General features: G+C 37.4%; 1 long non-coding RNA gene across 2 annotated transcripts in view; it reads right to left on the reverse strand.

Moving 5' to 3' along the window:
- LOC137220752 (uncharacterized) overlaps positions 1-22,745 on the reverse strand; it is a 532,799-nt gene that overhangs the window by 327,951 nt on the left and 182,103 nt on the right. The window contains exon 6 of one of the 2 annotated variants that reach the window (XR_010941777.1): positions 3,253-3,864. The exons of the other annotated variant lie outside the window; for it this stretch is intronic. This is a non-coding gene — a long non-coding RNA (uncharacterized lncRNA). Of the gene's footprint in view, positions 1-3,252; positions 3,865-22,745 lie in introns of those variants that run through there. 2 annotated transcript variants of the gene reach the window in all.

A 22,745-nucleotide genomic window follows, 5' to 3' on the forward strand; every position in this document is an offset into this window, starting at 1 on the left:
TGAAATAAAAAGATATAATCCACGTTCATTTTAGGATACTAAGAAACAGTTTCTGCTTTGAAAAATAACAATATAAACTCCATATAAAGAAAATTAAAGGAAAACAACGTTACTTAGATGTTTTATGCCCAGTAACCATAAAACTGACCATCTGAATATTTGAGTGGAGACAATAATTAGATACTTCTTATCTTGCCTTTGCAGATCAAGAATGTTGCCTACCATATAAGAAAACAAAGAATGTGCGGCCATCAAGCCATTAGCCACTGCATCCACCAACAACAGCACACATTGAGGAAATTCAGGATAGAGAAGAACAGAATATTGGCCCTAGATAGTTAAGGTTCATATCAAAGGAATAATTTCAATAAGCCCAGACTCTTGCATCTTCCCATACATAGAAAAGCACTAAATTCATTAACTCAAGATGTCTGGTTTTCTTTAACAGTAATCTTTTGATGTTCTGACTACCTGGGGGTTTTTTTGCAAAAACTCCTACATATCCTGGCTCCTCCCTTACCTTTTCAGAACAGTCCCTCAGAGCTATCTGAGAGGCTGTCTCCCCCGTTTAAGTCCTCAGTTAAGTCCACCGAAAAAAACATAAATAGGGTTCTAGAAATTGTAGAGAGGAGTCCAACAATTCGCTGGTAAAGGGAAGATTTGAAGATATTTTATGACTCTTTAGATGAGATTGAGAAAATTAACATTCTTCATCAAAGAATGGGTGGGAGAAGTGTAAGCTGATGAAGACTGTTGACCTAAAACAGACTACCAGATATTTCTGCAACAAAAATGAATTTTTTTGAGATTAGTAAAGAATTGCAATTCAGGGCCAGCACCCATGGTGAGCCATGTGCAAGTCAAGGCACAGCAAGGGAAGGAGAACTCTTTTATAGAGGGAAAAAGGAAGTTGGGAGGGCTATAGTAAACAAAGAGTCCCTGGCTTTTCACTGGCTGAGAGATTGCCAGGAAAGAAGAGGAGTCTTCTTCCTGGTGGGCTCTGCTATCCTCACAGGGCATGCAAGATCCCCCTTCTGGTCTCTCGACTTTATCTAATTGAGGTTTCTGCTTATTAATTTTTTATAAGATTATGACCAAGGGATGAGACAGTGTAGAAGAACAGTTCATCACTGTCTAATATTAATAGGCTTTGATTGTATAAACATATATTCTCCTTTTTTTAAACAGGAAAACACCTTTCTTTGAATTTATTATTCACCTTTATACTGCAACACTCAATACTAATACAATTTATGTACTATTCTTGGCTAGGGAAATATTAGGGAAATATTCTGCATCATTCTAACCACTATCATGTTCAAAACATCTAATATGTCACAGGGGTTTAAAGATGATTTTATTGAATTCTAATTGTTTAACTTCTTGTGTACACTTAATATAGTCATGATAAACTGATCTCTTTTAAAAACCAAATATAAGAAGAAATGCATTGAGCTTTTAGTAATTCTCAACAGGTATAGATAGACTCTACCAAGTAATTTTAAGGTTGATATTTTCATTAACAGAAGCCAATCTACAAACTTTCAGTTGTTTACTAGTTGACTTATTCTTTCAAGTGCTTTCATTATTCTTGGGACCTAAGAGAAGAATCTAAGCATTATTAGCTCTATGATGGGATTATGATTATAGATAAATTCAGAAATTAAAGATTGCTGTTCCTGGAATAGACTCTAGCCACTCCTGGATACCTGACTGGAGTAGCCTGTGAGTTATCATTAATAAATTTATATCAGAACTTGACAAAGAAGAACTATAAACCTCTAGTTGAAAAGAATGTTACAATTTAGCTCAGCGATTTTTTTCTTTTAATTAGTATCCATGGCAATTATCTTCTGGGCATCCTTGAACTGCTAAAATCATAATCAAAACTGTGTGTCTACATAAGTGAGTTTATCTAGGTAGATGGCCTACAGATTTTTATCAGATTATTTAAGAGGACTTTGATCCAAAAAGAACAAGAACACATTTATTATAACACACACACACACACACACACACACACACACACACATTCTCTCTCCCCCCCCCCCCCCTTTTTCCCTCTGCCTCTCTTTCTCTTTTTCTCTTTGAGTAAACCAAAGTCCAGAGAGGCAAGTAGACTGGCCCTAACGGCACTTGTCCTTGTCACACAGTAAAACGGAGTTGGGACCAGAACTGCGTTCTTCTGGTTTACCTGTCCAACTCTTATTTCCATTATACTAACGGTCTTTTGTCTCTTGTCAATATTTTGAAAGCATGAGTCTTACATTATGGTATGTAATCTACTAGTGCATTATCAAATATGACAAATAATGATAGGAAGATATACCCTCTTCAGTATTTATATATGCATTGTACCATTTTGCTTACTTAGGATCAGAACAAACTAAAATTCTTCTTTTCTCTGACTCCTAGGTAAAATTGTTGGGTCTAAAATAAGAATGTCCTTCGCACGTGTTTGATTGGTTGTCTGACAGGCTTTGGTATTTGAAACTAGTTGAATTATTAACCTACATATACCAAAATTAAGTGTTTTAATGATAGTCACATTAGAACTTGATGAATGGTTATTAGATGTCAACTTTATGCTTCTTACTCTTAAACAGCTGTCTTAAAGTAAACAGCAGGCCCTTATATCAGAATAATAGTTCAATATATTTTAAACATTCCCAATAAAATCTATATATGCCTAAAGTTCAAACTTGGGGAAATATTATTATTCCCCTATGTCTTTTAAAATTCCCAATATTATTTATCACAGTATCATATTCCTTCATCTTTTGCAATTTATTGTATCAGCCACATTGCACCAGGACTTTGAAATTATTAACTGATTCAAATCATCAATCCATTTTATTATTTTTTAATCCATTTTAAATAGTATTACTTTCCAAAATAGTTCTATCATTCCAATGCATTTTTCACTATTCTTGCTTCCCTAAAACTGAGGTTCTTAAGCATACAATTAGGTGACAGATCAGATGACCATCCTTTAAATACATTGTTCTTTCCAAAATTATGTAACACTGACAAAAGTCACACAAGCCTCAATATAAATGGAATTATATTGTTAGAATGGAGGAGTTTGGTGGAGAAATATGTATTTTAGGCCTTATTATAATTTTAATTTCTGATATCTTTTGGAGATTCTATTGCAAAGCTACTTTTTAAATGTGTAGCATTTTTCACAAAATTATAATACAAAGACACTGCTTGCATATTACTCTGTTATTTCATAACATAGATGGTGAACTAAAAAGGGAGCTAAGGACAAAAAAAATAAAAGAAAGAAAGAAGACTTAGAACTTTCAGCATGGTAAATAATTCATATCATGGCACAGTATATTACTAAATATTTTAAGTTACATTAAAGAAAACATAAAGAATTGTGTCAAGATCTCATTTAGAAAATTTCAAGTATATAATACATTTTATTCACTATAGTTCTCACCACACACATGCAAAAAAGTAAGCATGTGTGGTGATAGGTAAATTAGCTTGATTGGGGGCATCATTTCACAATGTATATGTATTCAAAATATCACCTTGTACACATTAAATATATACAATGATTATTTGTTAATCATATCTCAATAAAGCTAAAAATAAATACACATAAATGAATTAAATGTTGATTAACCAAAAAAAAGGGTAAGAGTTGTTCTCATTTGAATTATGCAGGCTTAAAAAAATTAATATGCAAAGACAAGGACTTATCGCCTTCTACACATCAATTAACAAACAGGAAGATACAGAATAGAGGAAAGAAATTTAGAAGTCTGGATCTTTAATGTGAGAACCTGAAACTCTGGAAGATGATCTAGATGCAGAGTTGCCCAATAGTTGGCCAGATTCATTGGACATCTGAAGAAAGGAAGATGGCAGTTAGGTGAATAATTGTGAATATATGGTGTCATAAATAATATTTCAAAGTATCTGCCACAATCATGTGATATAAAAGACATATGTATTACTAACATCACCATGGTTTGTTGTCTACAGTTATAATTAAATGAAAGACTAAAGTTCAATTAAAGATTAGGGAAAATAAAGATGTAGTATTTTCCTCATCCAGGTTCAGTAATCTGTTAATTCTATCTATAAAAGCCAGGTTATAAAACTGGTTTCTAATAAAGTATCTGAAATTTTCCAGTAATATGTGTAACTTATGCAAAAAATACAATAAATACTACATTATTTTCTACTTTCTCTTTACTTATAAATTACTGACACAAAATGGGCTTAAAATACATTTAAAAATTTCGGCCAAATTTACACAGCATCGATAAATAGTAGATATCAAAAAGATGTGTTGACTAAAGATAAAAATATAGGTGAAGGGGGCTTCCCTGGTGGCACAGTGGTTGAGAGTCCGCCTGCCGATGCAGGGGACACGGGTTCATGCCCCGGTCTGGGAAGATCCCACATGCCGCTCCGTGGCTGGGCCTGTGAGCCATGGCCGCTGAGCCTGCGCGTCCAGAGCCTGTGCTCCGCAACGGGAGAGGCCACAGCAGTGAGAGGCCCGCATGCCACACACACATATACACACACACACACACATATATATATATATATATATATGTGTATATATATATGTGTGTGTGTGTGTGTGTATATATATATATATATATATATATGAAGGGAATTAAGAGACACAAACTTCCTGTTATAAAATAAATTAATTCATGGGGATGTACTATATAACATAGGAAATATAGTCAATAATATTGCCATAACTTTGAATGGTGACAGATGGTTACTATACTTATTGATAACGCACATCAATTCAAATTATTCTGCTGTACACCTGAAACTAATATAATATTGTATGTCAACTACAATAAATAAAAATTTAAGCACACTTATTTATAGATTCAGAAAAGTTACAGAAAGCAAATGAATAGTAAATGATAAGAGAAGAACCTGCAGACACATGAAAATCAATGGAAAGAATGGGATGGGTGGATAGTATGATGAGAATTCAACAATTTTTCATTACTGGTGTTGTCTAAGTTTAGTTTGATGTAGTCCCATTTGTTCATTTTGCTTTAGTCACCCTTGTCCAAGGAGACAGACCAAAAATATATTTCTGAGACCTATGTTAAAGAGCATAGTGCCTATGTTTTCTTCTAGGACTTTCACGGTTTCAGGTCTTACAATTAAGTCTTTAATCTATTTTGGGTTTATTTTTGTATATGGTATAAGAAAGTGGTTCAGGCTTCTGGGAAGATGGCGGAGGAGCAAGACACGGAGATCACCTTCCTCCCCACAGAAGCACCAGAAATACATCTACACGTGGAACAACTTCTACAGAACACCTACTGAACGCTGGCAGAAGACCTCAGGCCTCCCAAAAGGCAATAAACCCCTCACGTACCTGGGTAGGGCAAAACAAAAAAGAATAAAGAGACAAAAGGATAGGGACGGGACCTCCACCAGTGGGAGGGAGCTCTGAAGGAGGAAAGGTTTCCACACACTAGAAGCCCCTTTGCGGGGTGGGGGGGGGGAACTGCGGGTGGCGGAGGGGGAAGCTTCGGAGCCAAGGAGGAGAGCACAGCAACAGGGGTGCGGAGGGCAAAGTGGGGAGAGATTCCCGCACAGAGAATCGGTGCCGACCACGAGAGGCTTGTCTGCTCACCCGCTGGGGTGGGCGGGGCTGTGAGCTGAGGCTCGGGCTTCGGGCGGAGCACAGGGAGAGGACTGGGGTTGGCTGCCTGAACACAGCCTGCAGGGGATTAGTGCACTCCCTAGCCGGGAGGGAGTACGGGGAAAAGCCTGGACCTGCCAAAGAGCCAAGAGACTTTTTCTTCCCTCTTTGTTTCCTGGTGCACGAGGAGAGGGGATTAAGAGCGCTGCTTAAAGGAGCTCCAGAGATGGTGCAAGCCGAGGCTAACAACGCGGACCCCAGAGACGGGCATGAGACGCTAAGGCAGCTGCGGCCGCCACCAAGAAGTCTGTGTGCTAAGTCAGGTCACTATCCACACCTCCCTTCTGTGGAGCCTGTGCAGCCCACCACTGCCAGGGTCCTGGGATCCAGGGACAACTTCCACAGGAGAACAAACAGCGTGCCTCAGGTTGGTGCAACGTCACAGCGGCCTCTGCCGCCGCAGGCTCGCCCCACACTCCGTGCCCCTCCCTGCCCTGGGCTTGAGTGAGCTAGAGCTCCCGAATCAGTGGCTCCTTTAATCCTGTCCTGTCTGAGTGAAGAACAGATGCCCTCGTGGGACCTACATGCAGAGGCGGGGCCAAAACCAAAGCTGAGCCCCTGGGAGCTGTGAGAACAAAGAAGAGAAAGGGAAATCTCTCCCAGCAGCCTCAGAAGCAGCGGATTAAAGCTCCACAATCAACTTGATGTACCCTGCATCTGTGGAATACATGAATAGACAACGAATCATCCCAAATTGAGGAGGTGGATTTTGAGAGCAAGATTTATGATTTTTTCCCCTTTTCCTCTTTTTGTGAAGTGTATGTGTATGCTTCTGTGTGAGATTTTGTCTATATAGCTTTGCTTCCACCATTTGTCCTAGGGTTCTATCCGTCCGTTTTTTTGTTTTGTTTAATTTTTTTCCTTTTTTTTGTTCTTAATAATTATTTTTTATTTCAATAGCTCTATTATATTTTATCTTACTTTATTTGATTTTACTTTATCTTCTTTCTTTCCATTTTCCCTTCCTTCCCTCCTTCCTTTCTTCCTTCCTCCCTCCCTCCCTCCTTTCTTTCTTTCTTTCTACTTCTACTAATTCTTTCTTTCTACTTTTTCTCCCTTTTATTCTGAGCCGTGTGGATGAAAGGCTCTTGGTGCTGCAGTCAGGAGTCAGTGCTGTGCCTCTGAGGTGGGAGAGCCAACTTCAGGACACTGGTCAACAAGAGACCTCCCAGCACCACATAATATCAAATGGTGAAAATCTCCCAGAGATCTCCATCTCAACGCCAGCACCCAGCTTTACTCAATGACGAGCAAGCTACAGTGCTGGACATCCTATGCCAAACAACTAGCAAGACAGGAACACAACCCCACCCATTAGCAGAGAGGCTGTCTAAAATCATAATAATTCCACAGACACCTCAAAACACACCACCAGACGTGGACCTGCACACCAGAAAGACAAGATCCAGCCTCATCCACCAGAACACAGGCACTAGTCCCCTCCACCAGGAAGCCTACACAAGCCACTGAACCAACCTTAGCCACTGGGGACAGACACCAAAAACAAAGGGAACTACGAACGTGCAGCCTGCAAAAAGGAGACCCTAAACACAGTAATATAAGAAAAATTAGAAGACAGAAAAACACAGCAGATGAAGGAGCAAGGCAAAAACGCACCAGACCTAATAAATAAAGAGGAAATAGGCAGTCTACCTGAAAAAGAATTCAGAATAATGATAATAAAGATGATCTAAAATCTTGGAAATAGAATAGACAAAATGTAAGAAACATTTAACAAGGACCTAGAAGAACTTAAGATGAAACAAACAACAATGAACAACACAATAAATGAAATTAAAAATAATCTAGATGGGATCAATAGCAGAATAACTGAGGCAGAAGAACCGATAAGTGACCTGGAAGATAAAATAGTGGAAATAACTACTGCAGAGCAGAATAAAGAAAAAACAATGAAAAGAACTGAGGACAGTCTCAGAGACCTCTGGGACAACATTAAATGCACCAACATTCGAATTATAGGGGTTCCAGAAGAAGAAGAGAAAAAGAAAGGGACTGAGAAAATATTTGAAGAGATTATAGTTGAAAACTTCCCTAATATGGGAAAGGAAATAGTTAATCAAGTCCAGGAAGCACAGAGAGTCCCATACAGGATAAATACAAGGAGAAATACGCCAAGACACATATTAATCAAACTGTCAAAAATTAAATACAAAGAAAACATATTAAAAGCAGCAAGGGAAAAACAACAAATAACACACAAGGGAATCCCCATAAGGTTAACAGCTGATCTTTCAGCAGAAACTCTGCAAGCCAGAAGGGACAGGCAGGACATATTTAAAGTGATGAAGGAGAAAAACCTGCAACCAACATTACTCTACCCAGCAAGGATCTCATTCAGATTTGATGGAGAAATTAAAACCTTTACAGAGAAGCAAAAGCAGAGAGAGTTCAGCACCACGAAACCAGCTCTACAACAACTGCTAAAGGAACTTCTATAGGCAAGAAACACAGGAGAAGGAAAAGACCTACAATAACGAACCCAAAACAATTAAGAAAATGGGAATAGGAACATACATATCGATAATTACCTTAAATGTAAATGGACTAAATGCTCCCACCAAAAGACACAGATTGGCTGAATGGATACAAAAACAAGACCCATATATTTGCTGTGTACAAGAGACCCACTTCAGACCTAGAGACACATACAGACTGAAAGTAAGGGGATGGAAGAAGATATTTCATGCAAATGGAAACCAAAAGAAAGCTGGAGTAGCAATTCTCATATCAGACAAAATAGACTTTAAAATAAAGACTATTACAAGAGACAAAGAAGGACACTACATAATGATCAAGGGATTGATCCAAGAAGAAGATATAACAATTGTAAATATTTATGCACCCAACATAGGAGCACCTCAATACATAAGGCAAATACTAACAGCCATAAAAGGGGAAATCGACAGTAACACATTCATACTAGGGGACTTTAACACCCCACTTTCAAAAATGGACAGATCATCCAAAATGAAAATAAATAAGGAAATACAAGCTTTAAATGATACATTAAACAAGATGGACTTAACTGATATTTATAGGACATTCCATTCGAAAACAACAGAATACACATTTTTCTCAAGTGCTCATGGAACATTCCCCAGGATAGATCATGTCTTGGGTCACAAATCAAGCCTTGGTATATTTAAGAAAATTGAAATTGTATCAAGTATGTTTTCTGACCACAATGCTATGAGAGTAGATATCAATTACAGGAAAAGATCTGTAAAGAATACAAACACATGGAGGCTAAACAATACACTACTTAATAACGAAGTGATCACTGAAGAAATCAAAGAGAAAATCAAAAAATACCTAGAAACAAATGACAATGGAGACACGACGACCCAAAACCTATGGGATGCAGCAAAAGCAGTTCTAAGAGGGAAGATTATAGCAATACAATCCTACCTTAAGAAATAGGAAACATATCGAATAAACAACCTAACCTTGCACCTAAAGCAATTAGAGAAAGAAGAACAAGAAAACTCCCAAAGTTAGCAGAAGGAAAGAAATCATAAAGATCAGATCAGAAATAATTGAAAAAGAAATGAAGGAAACGATAGCAAAGATCAATAAAACTAAAAGCTGGTTCTTTGAGAAGGTAAACAAAATTCATAAACCATTAGCCAGACTCATCAAGAAATAAAGGGAGAAGACTCAAATCAATAGAATTAAAAATGAAAAAGGAGAAGTAACAACTGACACTGCAGAAATACAAAAGATCATGAGAGATTACTACAAGAAAGTCTATGCCAATAAAATGGACCACCTGGAAGAAATGGACAAATTCTTAGAAATGCATAACCTTCCAAGACTGAATCAGGAAGAAATAGAAAATCACAAGCACTGAAATTGAAACTGTGATTAAAAATCTTCCAACAAACAAAAGCCCAGGACCAGATGGCTTCACAGGCGAATTCTATCAAACATTTAGAGAAGAGCTAACACCTATCCTTCTCAAACTCTTCCAGCAGAGGGAGGAACACTCCCAAATTCATTCTATGAGGCCACCATCACCTTGATACCAAAACGAGACAAGGATGTCACAGAGAAAGAAAACTACAGGCCAATAGCACTGATGAACATAGATGCAAAAATCCTCAGCAAAATACTAGCAAACAGAATCCAACAGCACATTAAAAGGATCATACACCATGATCAAGTGGGGTTTATTCCAGGAATGCAAGGATTCTTCAATGTATGCAAATCAATCAATGTGAAAAACCATATTAACAAACTGAAGGAGAAAAACCATATGATCATCTCAATAGATGCAGAGAAAGCTTTTGACCAAATTCAACACCGATTTATGATAAAAACCCTGCAGAAATTAGGCATAGGGGGAACTTTCCTCAACATAATAAAGGCCATATATGACAAACCCTCAGCCTACATCATCCTCAATGGTGAAAAACTGAAAGCATTTCCACTAAGATCAGGAACAAGACAAGGTTGCCCACTCTCACCACTCTTATTCAACATAGTTTTGGAAGTTTTAGCCACAGCAATCAGAGAAGAAAAGGAAATAAAAGGAATCCAAATCGGAAAAGAAAAAGTAAAGCTGTTACTCTTTGCAGATGACATGATCCTATACATAGAGAATCCTAAAGATGCTACCAGAACACTACTAGAGCTAATCAATGAATCAGGTAAAGTTGCAGGATACAAAATTAATGCACAGAAATCTCTGGCATTCCTATACACTAATGATGAAAAATCTGCAAGTGAAATCAAGAAAACACTCCCATTTAGCATTGCAACAAAAAGAATAAAATATCTAGGAATAAACCTACCTAAGGAGACAAAAGACCTGTATGCAGAAAATTAAAAGATACTGATGAAAGAAATTAAAGATGATACAAATAGATGAAGAGATATACCATGTTCTTGGATTGGAAGAATCAACATTGTGAAAATGACTCTACTACGCAAAGCAATCTACAGATTCAATGCAATCACTATCAAACTACCACTGGCATTTTTCACAGAACTAGAACAAAAATTTTCACAATTTGTATGGAAACACAAAAGACCCCGAATAGCCAAAGCAATCTTGAGAACGAAAAACGGAGCTGGATGAATCAGGCTCACTGACTTTAGACTATACTACAAAGCTACAGTAATCAAGACAGTATGGTACTGGCACAAAAACAGAAAGATAGATCAATGGAACAGGATAGAAAACCCAGAGATGAACCCATGCACATATGGTCACCGTATCTTTGATAATGGAGGCAGAAATGTACAGTGGAGAAAGACATCCTCTTCAATAATTGGTGCTGGGAAAACTGGACAGGTACATATAAAAGTATGAGATTAGATCACTCCCTAACACCATATACAAATATAAGCTCAAAATGGATTAAAGACCTAAATGTAAGGCCAGAAACTATCAAACTCTTAGAGGAAAATATGGGCAGAACATTCTGTGACATAAATCACAGCAAGATCCTTTTTGACCCTGTTCCTGTATAAATGGAAATAAAAACAAAAATTAACAAATGGGACCTAATGAAACTTCAAAGCTTTTGCACAGCAAGGGAAACCATAAACAAGACCAAAAGACAACCCTCAGAATGGGAGAAAAAATTTGCAAATGAAGCAACTGACAAAGGATTAATCTCCGAAATTTACAAGCAGCTCATGCAGCTCAATAACAAAAAAACAAACAACCCAATCCAAAAATGGGCAGAAGACCTAAATAGACATTTCTCCAAAGAAGATATACAGACTGCCAACAAACACATGAAAGAATGCTCAACTTCATTAATCATTAGAGAAATGCAAATCAAAACTACAATGAGATATCATCTCACACCAGTCAGAATCGCCATCATCAAAAATCTAGAAACAATAAATGCTGGAGAGGGTGTTGAGAAAAGGGAACCCTCTTGCACTGCTGGTGGGAATGTGAATTGGTAGAGCCACTGTGGAGAACAGTATGGAGGTTCCTTAAAAAACTACAAATAGAACTAGCATATGATCCAGCAATCCCACTACTGGGCATTACCCTGAGAAAACCATAATTCAAAAAGAGTCTTGTACCACAATGTTCATTGCAGCTGTATTTACAATAGCCCGGAGATGGAAACGACCTAAGTGTCCATCATCGCATGAATGGATAAAGAAGATGTGGCACATATATACAATGGAATATTACTCAGCCATAAAAAGAAATGAAATTGAGCTATTTGTAATGAGGTGGATAGACCTAGAGTCTGTCACACAGAGTGAAGTAAGTCAGAAAGAGAAAGACAAATGCTGTATGCTAACACATATATATGGAATTTCAGAAAAAATGTCATGAAGAACCTAGGGGTAAGACAAGAATAAAGACACAGACCTACTAGAGAATGGACTTGAGGATATGGGGAGGGGGAAGGGTAAGCTGTGACAAAGTGAGAGAGAGGCATGGACAGATATACCGTACCAAACGTAAGGTAGATAGCTAGTGGGAAGCAGCCGCATAGCACAGGGAGATCAGCTCGGTGCTTTGTGACCGCCTGAAGCGGGGGGATAGGGAGGGTGGGAGACGCAAGAGGGAAGAGATATGGGAACATATGAATATGTATAACTGATTCATTTTGTTATAAAGCAGAAACTAACACACCATTGTAAAGCAATTATACTCCAATAAAGATGTAAAAAAAAAAAGTGGTTCAGTTTCATTCTACTGACTGTAGATGTCCAGTTTCCCCAACTATTTATTGAATAGGTTGTCTTTTCCCTATTCTATTTTCTTGCCTCCTTTCTCCTAGATTAATTGCTCATATATGTGTGGGTTCACTTCTGGGCTCTCTATTCTGTTCCATTGATCTATGTGTCTGTGCTTGTGCCAGTACTATATACAATTTTGGTTAGTATAGCTTTGTAGTATAGTTTGAAATCAGTGAGTGTGATATCTCCAGCTTTGTTCTTCTTTCTTAAGATTGTTTTGGCTATTCAGGGTCTTTGTGATTCCATACAAATTTTAGGATTATTTTTTCCATTTTTGTGAAAAATGCCATTGGCATTTTGGTAGGAATTGCATTGCATCTCCAGATTCCTTTGGGTAGTATGGGCATTTTAACAATATGAATTCTTCTAATCCATGAGCATAGTGCATCTTTCCATTTATTTGCGTCATCTTCAATTTATTTCATCAATGTCTTACACTTTTTAGAGAACAGGTCTTTCAACTTCCTTGGTTAAATTTATTCCTAGGTATTTTACTCTTTTTGATGCAATTGTCAATGTAATTGTTTTCTTAATTTCAGTTTCTGATATATCATTATTAGTTTATAGAAATGAAATAGATTTCTGCATGTTGATTTTGCATCCTGCAATTCTACTGAATTTGTTGATTAATTCTAACAGTTTCTTGGTGATGTCTTTAGGGTTTTCTCTATATAATATCATGTCACCTGCAAATAGTGACAATTTTTCTTCCTGTTCAAATTGGATGATTTTCTTTCTTTTTCTTGCCTAATTGGTCTGCCTAGGGCTTCCAATAATATGTTGAATAAAAGTGGTGATAGTAGGCATCCTTGTCTTGTTTCTGATCTTAGGGGGGAAGCTTTCAGGTTTTTATCATTGAGTAGGGTGTAAGCAGTGGACTTGTCATACATGGCCTTTATTATGTTGAAGTACATTCCCTCTTTACCCATTTTATTGAATATCTATATCATAAATGGGTGTTAAATATTGTAAAATGCTTTTTCTGCATCTAATGAAATGATCACATGATTTTTATCATGTTGACTGATTTGTGAATATTAACCATTCTTGCATACCTGGTATAAATCCCACCTGATAATGGTGTATGATCTTTTGAATGTATTACTGAATTCAGTTTGCTGTGTTCCATAATTTTTGAACACTGTGTTTCTGCTTTCATTTGTCTTGAGTTATTTTCTGATTTTCTGATTTCCTCTTTGATTTCTTCATTAAACCATCAGTTTTTCAGTTGCATGTTGCTTAGCCCCCAGCTGTTTGTGCTACTCCCACCTTTCTTCCTGTAATTGACTTCCAGTTTCATACTGTTCTTAACAGAAAAAATGCCTGAGAACCTAGACAAGATGGTGGAGTAAAAGGACCTTAAGCTCACCTCCTCCCATGAGCACACCAAAATCACAACTAACCGCTGAACAACCATTGATAAAAGAACTGAAATCTACACACACACACACAAAGATATTCTACGTCCAAAGACATAAAGAAGGAACCATGAGATGGAAGGAGGGGCGCACTAGCGATATAATCAAATCCCATGCCCCCCCCCGCCAGGTAAGTGACCCACAAACTGTAGATTAATTACATTGGAGAAATTTTCCAATAGGAGTGAAAGCTCTGAGCCCTACACTGGGATCCCAAGCCTACAGATCTGGCATCAGAGAGAAGCCCCCAGAGCATCTGGCTTTGAAGGCCAGTGGAGGGCACACATAAGGTCTTGTGTGCACCAAGACCCAGGACAAAAGTAGTGACTCCATAGGAGCCTGGGTTGGATGTACCTGCTGGCCTTGGAGGGTCTCTTGGGGAGACAGGGGCAGCTGTGGCTCTCTCTGGGGTCATAAAAGCTGATAGACATAGGGAAATCTACATGAACTCTGGCTGGAGACAGACATTTTGGGTCCTTGGAACCAAAACCTAACCCCACCCAACAGCCTGTAAGTTCCGGTGCTGGAATGCCTTAGGCCAAACAATGAATAGGGCAGGAACACAGACCCACCCAACAGAAGACAGGCTGCCTGAACCCACAGCGACCTCTAGACATGCCCCTTGACACTACCCTGCCCACCAGTGGGCAGACACCAACCTCTCCCAACAGGACGTCTGCACAAGCCCCTAGATGAGACTCACCTACCAGGGGGCAAACACCAGAAGGAAGGAAACTAGTCTTGCAGTCTGCAGAACTGAGTCTGCAAACACAGGTCAGAACCTAGCCTGGGAGCAGCTGTTCCTGGCCCTTGAGTGATAAGAAGAGAGTGGGACACATGGGACATCCCCTACAGAAGGCCACTTCTCCAAGGTTGAGAAATGTAACTAAGCTACTACATACATAAAAATACAAAAAGATATTTAAACAAAATGAGACAGCAAAGGAATATGTTCCAGACAAAGGAACAAGGTAAAACCCCAGAAGAGCAACTAAGTGTAGTAGAGATAGACAATCTACCAGAGAAAAAGCTCCAAGTAATGACTGTAGTGATGATCCAAGAACTTGGGAAAAGAATGGATGCACAGATCAAGAAGTTAAAAGAAGTTCTTAGCAAAGAGATAGAAAATATAAAGAAGAATCAAACAGAATTGAACAATAAAATAACTGAAGTGAAAAACACACTTGAAGGAATCAATAACAGAATAAATAAGGCAGAAGAATGGATAAGTGAGCTGGAAGACAGAATGGTGGAAATCACCATCATGGAACAGAATAAAGAAAAAAGAACGAAAAGAAATGAGGACAAGGGACTTCCCTAGTGGTCCATGCTTCCACTGCAGGGGGCATGGGTTTGATAAAAAAAAAAAGAAATGAGGACAGTTTAAGAGACATCTGGGACAACATTAAATGCACCAACATTTGAATTATAAATGTCCCAGAAGGAGAAGAGAGAGAGAAAGGGTCTGGAAAAATATTTGAAAAGATAATAGCTGAAAACTTCCCTAACATGGGAAAGGAAACAATCACTCAAGTCAAGGAAGCACAGAGAGTCTCACACAGTATAAACCAAAGGAGGAACATGGCAAGACACATAAATCAAATTGACAAAAATGGAAAAACAAAGAGAAAATATTAAAAGCAACAAGGAAAAAGCAACAAATAATATACAAGTTTATCCCCGTAGGGTTATCAGCTGATTTTTCAGCAGAAACTCTGCAGGCCAGAAGGGAGTGGCACAATATATTTAAAGTGATGAAAGGGAAAAACCTACAACCAAGAACACTCTCCCAGCAAGGCCCATGTTCAGATTTGACAGAGAAATCAAAAGTTTTACAGACAAGCAAAAACTGAGATTTCAGCACCACCAAACCAGCTTTACAACAAATTCTAAAGGAACTTCTCTGGTGGGAAAGAAAAGGCCACATTAGAAACAAGAAAATTATGAATGGGAAAGCTCACCAGCCAAGGCAAATATACATACAGTAAAGATAGGAAATCATCCACATACAAATATGACATCAAAACCAGCAACTGTGAGAGGAGAATACAGGTGCAGGATATTTGAAATGCATTTGAAATTAAGAGACCAGCAATTTTAAATAATCATGTATATATATAGACTGCTATACTAAAACTTCATGGTAACCGTAAACGAAGTCTATAATAAATAAACACACAAAAAAGAAAAAGCAAACCAGACATAACAGTAAAGACAGTCATCAAAACACAAAAGAATAGAACAAAAGAAGAAAGGAAGATAAAAGACGTACAAAAACAAATCCAAAACAATTAACAAAATGGCAATAGGGGGCTTCCCTGGTGGTGCCTGCCGATGCAGGGGACACGGGTTCGTGCCCTGGTCCGGGAGGATCCTGCATGCCGTGGAGCGGCTGGGCCCGTGAGCTATAGCCGCTGAGCCTGTGAGCCATGGCCGCTGAGCCTGCGCGTCCGGAGCCTGTGCTCCGCAGCGAGTGGGGCAACAGCAGTGAGAGGACCGCGTACCACAAAAAAGATTAAAAAAATGGCAATAGGAACATACCTATCAAATAAAGCCTTAAATGTAAACGGATTAAATGCTCCAACTGAAAGACATAGACTGGCTATACAGATTTGAAAAAAAAAAAGATCCTTATATATGTTGTCTACAAGGCAGTCACTTCAATTCTAGAAACACACACACAGACTGAAAGTGAGGGGATGGAAAAAGGTATTCCATGCAAATGGAAATCAAAGGAAAGCTGGAGTAGCAATAGTCATATCAGACAAAATAGACTTTAAAATAAAGACTGTTACAAGAGACAAAGAAGGACACTACATAATCATCAAGGAATCAATCCAAGAAGAAGATATAACAATTTAAAATATATAAGCACCCAACACAGGAGCACCTCAATATATAAGGTAAATGTTAACAGACATAAAAGGAAAAATTGACTGTAAAACAATAATAGTTTAGGAGTTTAACACTCAACTTATACCAATGGACAGATTATCCAGACAGAAAATCAATAAGGAAACAAAGGCCTTAAATGAAACATTAGACCAGATGGACTTAATTGATATTTATAGAGCATTCCATCTGAAAGCAGCAGAATACACATTCTTTTCAAGTCTACAGGTAATATTCTCCAGAATAGATCACATGCTGGGCCAAAAAGGAAATCTTTGTAAATTTAGGAAAATTGAAATCATATCAAGCATCTTTTCTGACCACCATGCAATGAAATCAACAACAAGAAAAAAAACTGCAAAAAACACAAACACATGGAGGCTAAACACTGTTCAACTAAACAACCAATGGATCACTGAAGAAATCAGAGAGGAAATCTAAAAATATCTAGAGACAAATGAAAATGAGAACAAAACAATCTATAACCTATGGAATCTGGCAAAAGCAATTCTAAGAGGGAAGTTTGTAGAAATACAAGCTTCCCTCAAGAAACTAGAAAAATCTCAAATAAACAACTTAACCTTACACATAAAGCAACTAGAGACAGAAGGACAAACAAAACCCAAAGTTAGTAGAAGAGAAATCGTAACGATCAGAGTAGAAATAAATGAAAACAAAGAAATAAGTAGAAAAGGTCAATGAAACTAATAGCTGATTCTTTGAAAAGATAAACAAAATTGATAAACCTTTCACCAGATTCATCAAGAAAAAAAAAGGGAGAGGGCCCAAATCAATAAAATCAGAAATGAAAAAGGAGAAATTACAAACACCAGCACAGAAATACAAAGGATCATAAGAGACTACTAAAAGCACCTATATGCCAGTAAAATGAACAACATAGAAGAAATGGATAAATTCTTAGAAAATCTCCCAAGACTGAATCAGGAAGAAATAGAAAATATGAACAGACCAATTACAAGTACTAAAATTGAATCTGTGATTTAAAAAACTCTCAATAAACAGAAGTCCAAGACCAGATGGCTTCACAGGTAAATTCTATTAAATTCTATTAACTCTTAGAAAAGAGTTAGTACCTATCCTTCTGAAACTATTCCAAAAAATTGCAGAGGAAGGAATACTTCTGAACTTATTCTATTGGGCGACCATCACCCTGACACCAAAACCTCACACTGGTCAGAATGGCCATCAACAAAATGTCTGCAAATAATAAACACTGGAGAGGGAAAGAGAGGAAAGGGAATCATCCTACACTGTTGGTGTGAATGTAAATTGATACAGCCACTATGGAGAACAGTATGGAGGTTCCTTAAAAAACTAAAAATAGAGCTACCATATGATTCACCAATCCCACTCTTGGGCATATATCCTGGGAAAACCACAATTTGAAAAGATACATGCACCCTGATGTTCACTGCAGCAGTATTTACAACAGCCAAGACATGGAAGCAACCTAAATGTCCATCAACAGATGAGTGGATAAAGAAGATGTGGTATATATGTACAATGGAATATTACTCGACCATAAAAAAGAATGAAATAATGCCATTTGCAGCAATATCATATGACATCACTTATATGTAGAATCTAAAAAGAAAAGACACAAATGACTATATCTCCAAAACAGAAATAGAATCACAGATACAGAAAACAAATTTATGGTTATCAAAGGGGAAAGTGGGTAGTGGGAGGGATAAATTAGGAGGCTGGGATTAACATATACACACTACTATGTATAAAATAAATAACCCACAAGGATCTACTCTATAGAATAAGGAAACATAGTGAATATTTTGTAATAATGTATAAGGGAAAAGAATCTGAACAAGATTCTTATTATATTATTCTTTATATATATATATATATATATATATACATATAAATTGCTGTGTTGTACACCTGAAACTTACATAATATGTAATCAACTGTATTTCAATAAAAAATCTAAGGAAGTATTTTTAAATGCTTGATATAATTTCTATCATTTTAAATTTGTTGAGACTTGTTTTGTGTCTCAACATGTGATCTATCCTGGAGAATGTTCCATGTGCAATTGAGAAGAATGTGTATTCTGCTCTTTGGCTGTTTGAGTGCTCTGTATATATCTCTTAAGGTCATCTAATATAATGTGTCATTTAAGGCCAGTGTTTTCTTATTGATTTTCTGTCTGGATGACCCATCCATTGATGTAAAGAGTGTTAAATTCTCTTAGTATTATTGTATTTACTGTCAAGATCTCCCTTTATTTCTGTTATGTATTTAGATGCTCCTATGTTGGCTGCACAGATATTTACAAGTGTGTTACATCTCTTGTTGGACTGATCCCTCCATCATTAAATCCCTTTAACATTTCTTGTAAGCCTAGTTTAGCAGTGATGAACTCCTCTAGCTTTTGCCTGTCTGGGAAACTCTTTCTCTCTCCTTCAATTCTGAATGATAACCTTGCTAGGTAGAATATTCTTGGTTGTAAGTTCTTCTCTTTCAGTAGTTTGATTATATTCTGCCGGTCCTTTTGGGACAATGTTTCTGTGAAAAATAAGCTGATATTCTTATGGGGGTTCCTTTGTACATAACTGTTTCTCTTACTGCTTTTAAGATTCACTTCTTGTCATTAACTTTTGACATTTTAATCATAATGTACTTTAGTGTGGGTGTCTTTCGGTTCATCTTGTTTGGGACTCTGTGTTACCTGTCAGTTTCCTTCATCAGATTAGGAAAGTTTTCAGCCGTTATTTCTTCAGATAGGTTTTCTGGCCCTTTCTCTCTCTCTCTTCTTCCAGGACCTCTATAATGCAAGTGTTACTACACTTGACATTGTCCCAGAGGTCTCTTAAATATCCTAATTTTTTTCTTATTCTTTATGCTATTCCAATTGGGTGATTTCCACGACACTGTTTTCCAGATCACTGCTCTGTTCCACATGCTTTGATCTGCTGTTGATTCCCTCTAGTGTATTTTTCATTTTAGTTATTGTATTCTTCAGTTTTGATTTTTTAAAAATATTTTCTATCTCTTGTTGATGTTCTAAGTTCATCTATTCTTTTCCCAAGTTCAGTAAGCATTTTTATGACTATTACCTTGAACTCTTTATGTTGTAAATCGCTTATCTCCATTTTGTTCAGTTCTTTTTCTGAGCTTTTGTCTTGTTCTTTCATTTGTAAAGTATTCCTTTGTCTCCTAATTTTGTGTAACTCTCTTTTTTGTTTCTCTGCATTAGGTAAATCAACTATGTCTTCCAGTCTTGAAAAAAGGGCCTTAAGTAGAAGGTTTTTTGTGGGCCTCAGTGGCACAATACCTCCTGGTCACCAGCACCAGGTGCTCCAGGGGTATCTCCTCTGTGGGCTGTGTACACCCTGCTATTGTGGTTTGACCTTGATTGCTGCAGATGTGCTGCTGTGTCGGACTGGCCCTCAGGTGAGCTGGCTGCAGTGGCTGGCCATGACTGCTGTGTGTGTGCTGGTGGGTTGGGCTGCCTCCCAGCCTGGCTGACTGAGAGGTCTGGCTGCAACTGCTAGGGGTACATTTCTTGCCCCCCTGAAGTGGGATGTGCTTTGGAAGGGCGCTGGTGCTCCCTGGCTACTTGCTGGTTGGGACGTGGCAGGAGCCACTTTGGAGGGGTACCACTGCTGGGCAGAATGGCTGCTGCGTGGTGTGTGAGCCACTTTGGAGGGATTGGCTGGGGCAGGATGGTTGTGAGCTGCTGTTCCTTAGGGGAACATCAAGGTGGGGTGCGTGGCATTAGGTTGCTGGAGAATAATTGGTAGAAAGACAGTAAAAACAAAATAGTGGCTACCAGAACTTCTGTCCCCAGAGAAAGTACCACCAGCTCCCTGTCCCTCTAGCACACAACCTAAAATTAAGTCAATGAATCTCCTTCTCACATGACCCAGGCACTTTTCAAGCTGTTGCCTCTGTGCTGGGACTTGGAGTGAGTAAGTTTGTGCATGAGTCCTTCAAGAAGAATCTGTTTTCTATGGCCCTCTGGTTCTCCTGACATAAGTCTTGCTGGTTTTCAAAGTCAGCTGTTATGGAGGCTCATCTTCTCAGTGAAGGCCCCTCAGGTTGGGAAGCCTGAGGTGGGGCTGAGACCCCTTGCTCCTCAGGGGGGCCTCTGCAGTTGCGATATCCTTCCTGTGCTGTGGGTCATCACACCAGGTATGTGGGCTCTGACTAGATCATGTCTCTCTCTCTCCTGCCAGTCTTGATGTGGCCTTTTCTTTATATTCTTAGTTGTAGAAAATCTTTTCTGCTAGTCTTCAGGTCATTTTCAAAGATAGTTGTTGTATATGTAGTTGTAGTTTTGCTGTATCCATTGGAGGAGGTGAGCTCAGGATCTTCCTACTCTGCCATCTTGATCCCTAATTAAGTGCATTTTTTTAAGGCAAAAGTTCCTCAAAGGGCCACTCAAGTACATATTTTTTAAAATAAAGCACTTAAAATCATCTGTTATTTTAATTTTTATTACCCGCATATTTATAAGATAATTATACATTTACCCTAAAATTGTTAATTTTTATTATTAAATCTAAGTATTCAATTAAAGCACTGGTTAAATATTCATGGTGAAAAATTAGGTTACACACACCATCCTTAACTATTATTACAAATTTTTTTTTAATAAGGCCAATTAAACCAGCCCAATGAAACCCAGATAAAGAGAAATTTATTTAAATTCAATTATATACAATATTTAATGGTCTGTTAATTATGCTGAGCTATAAGCTAAATCATATCTAGAGTAAAGGAGTCATTATTACAAAAGTCAGAGTCATCATTTTTTAGGCCAGTATCTTTCATTTTAGCAATGAAAATTATGTATATTATACATAATTTTATATAAATGTAATCATTTGAGAAAGAACATAGGTTTATTATATAACTATCATCACATCTATTGATATTAGACACAATATGAAAGAAAGAATGGTAGGCTGTGAGTCCAGAAAGTTCATTTCAGTAACTCCAGAAGAAAATCAATGTTTGACCTTGGACAAGACTCTGATTTTCTGTTGACTCAGTTTCCTCATATATAAATATATGTCTGTTCTATCTACCTTACATATGAGTTGTTTTTAAATAACAATTCAAAGTTTTAATCAGGATACTTGACAGAAATATGAAGTTCTTACTGCCAGAAGATCTTTTTCCAGTATTGTGTGACTAGGCAATTCTCCTCTGAATCAATATGCTCCTGGTTTTTTCAGAACTTGGGTACAATATTTACACTTTGCGGATTAAAAATATTTTCTCTTGATTCACAAAATTTAACTCAATTTGTGAAGTAGAAAATAATTTTATTTCTTGTCTAAGAAAATTAAGACAAAATAATGAAGTATATGCTAGATTATCCCTTTCTAGGTCCCATTTTCTAGGCAAGCAGGTACTCTCAAAAAATTGAGAGACCTCAGAGTTAATAACATTCCCCTCTATTGATTTTTCCTAACCATTAATATTCACAACTTTTCTAAAGTATGTACTTAACATACACCTCAAATAAATTAAACCTTCAACTATGTGCTTTTTTCTGCATGTTGAAATTACTTGAGAATCCAATAAAATCTCCTGGATCCCTGATCATTTTTCTTGGGCACATGTTATATGCAAAATGCTCATTCAGTATTTTGTATTCACTTTTTCATTAAACCTACAAAATAACCCTATGACATAATTGCTCTTATTTTATACCCAATATATAGATGAGAGTTACAGAGACTATGAAACCTAGACTAGGTTAAAGAGCTAATAAGTGTTAGGGTTGGAATGTAAATTTCACATAAACATGGCTTTAAACACTATATAACTCATATTACCTCAAAAGACTCAATTACACAAAGTGAAATTATTTCATTGTCAACAAATAACACACCAAAATATAATTTTTACAAATACATAATACTTAATTCCATAGATACACAAACATTCATTTCAGCAGCCCAGTATTACAGAATAACTTTCAAGTTGTTTTATATCTT

The sequence above is a fragment of the Pseudorca crassidens genome, chromosome 3, assembly GCF_039906515.1.
Source record: "Pseudorca crassidens isolate mPseCra1 chromosome 3, mPseCra1.hap1, whole genome shotgun sequence".
NCBI classification, from domain to species: domain Eukaryota; kingdom Metazoa; phylum Chordata; class Mammalia; order Artiodactyla; family Delphinidae; genus Pseudorca; species Pseudorca crassidens.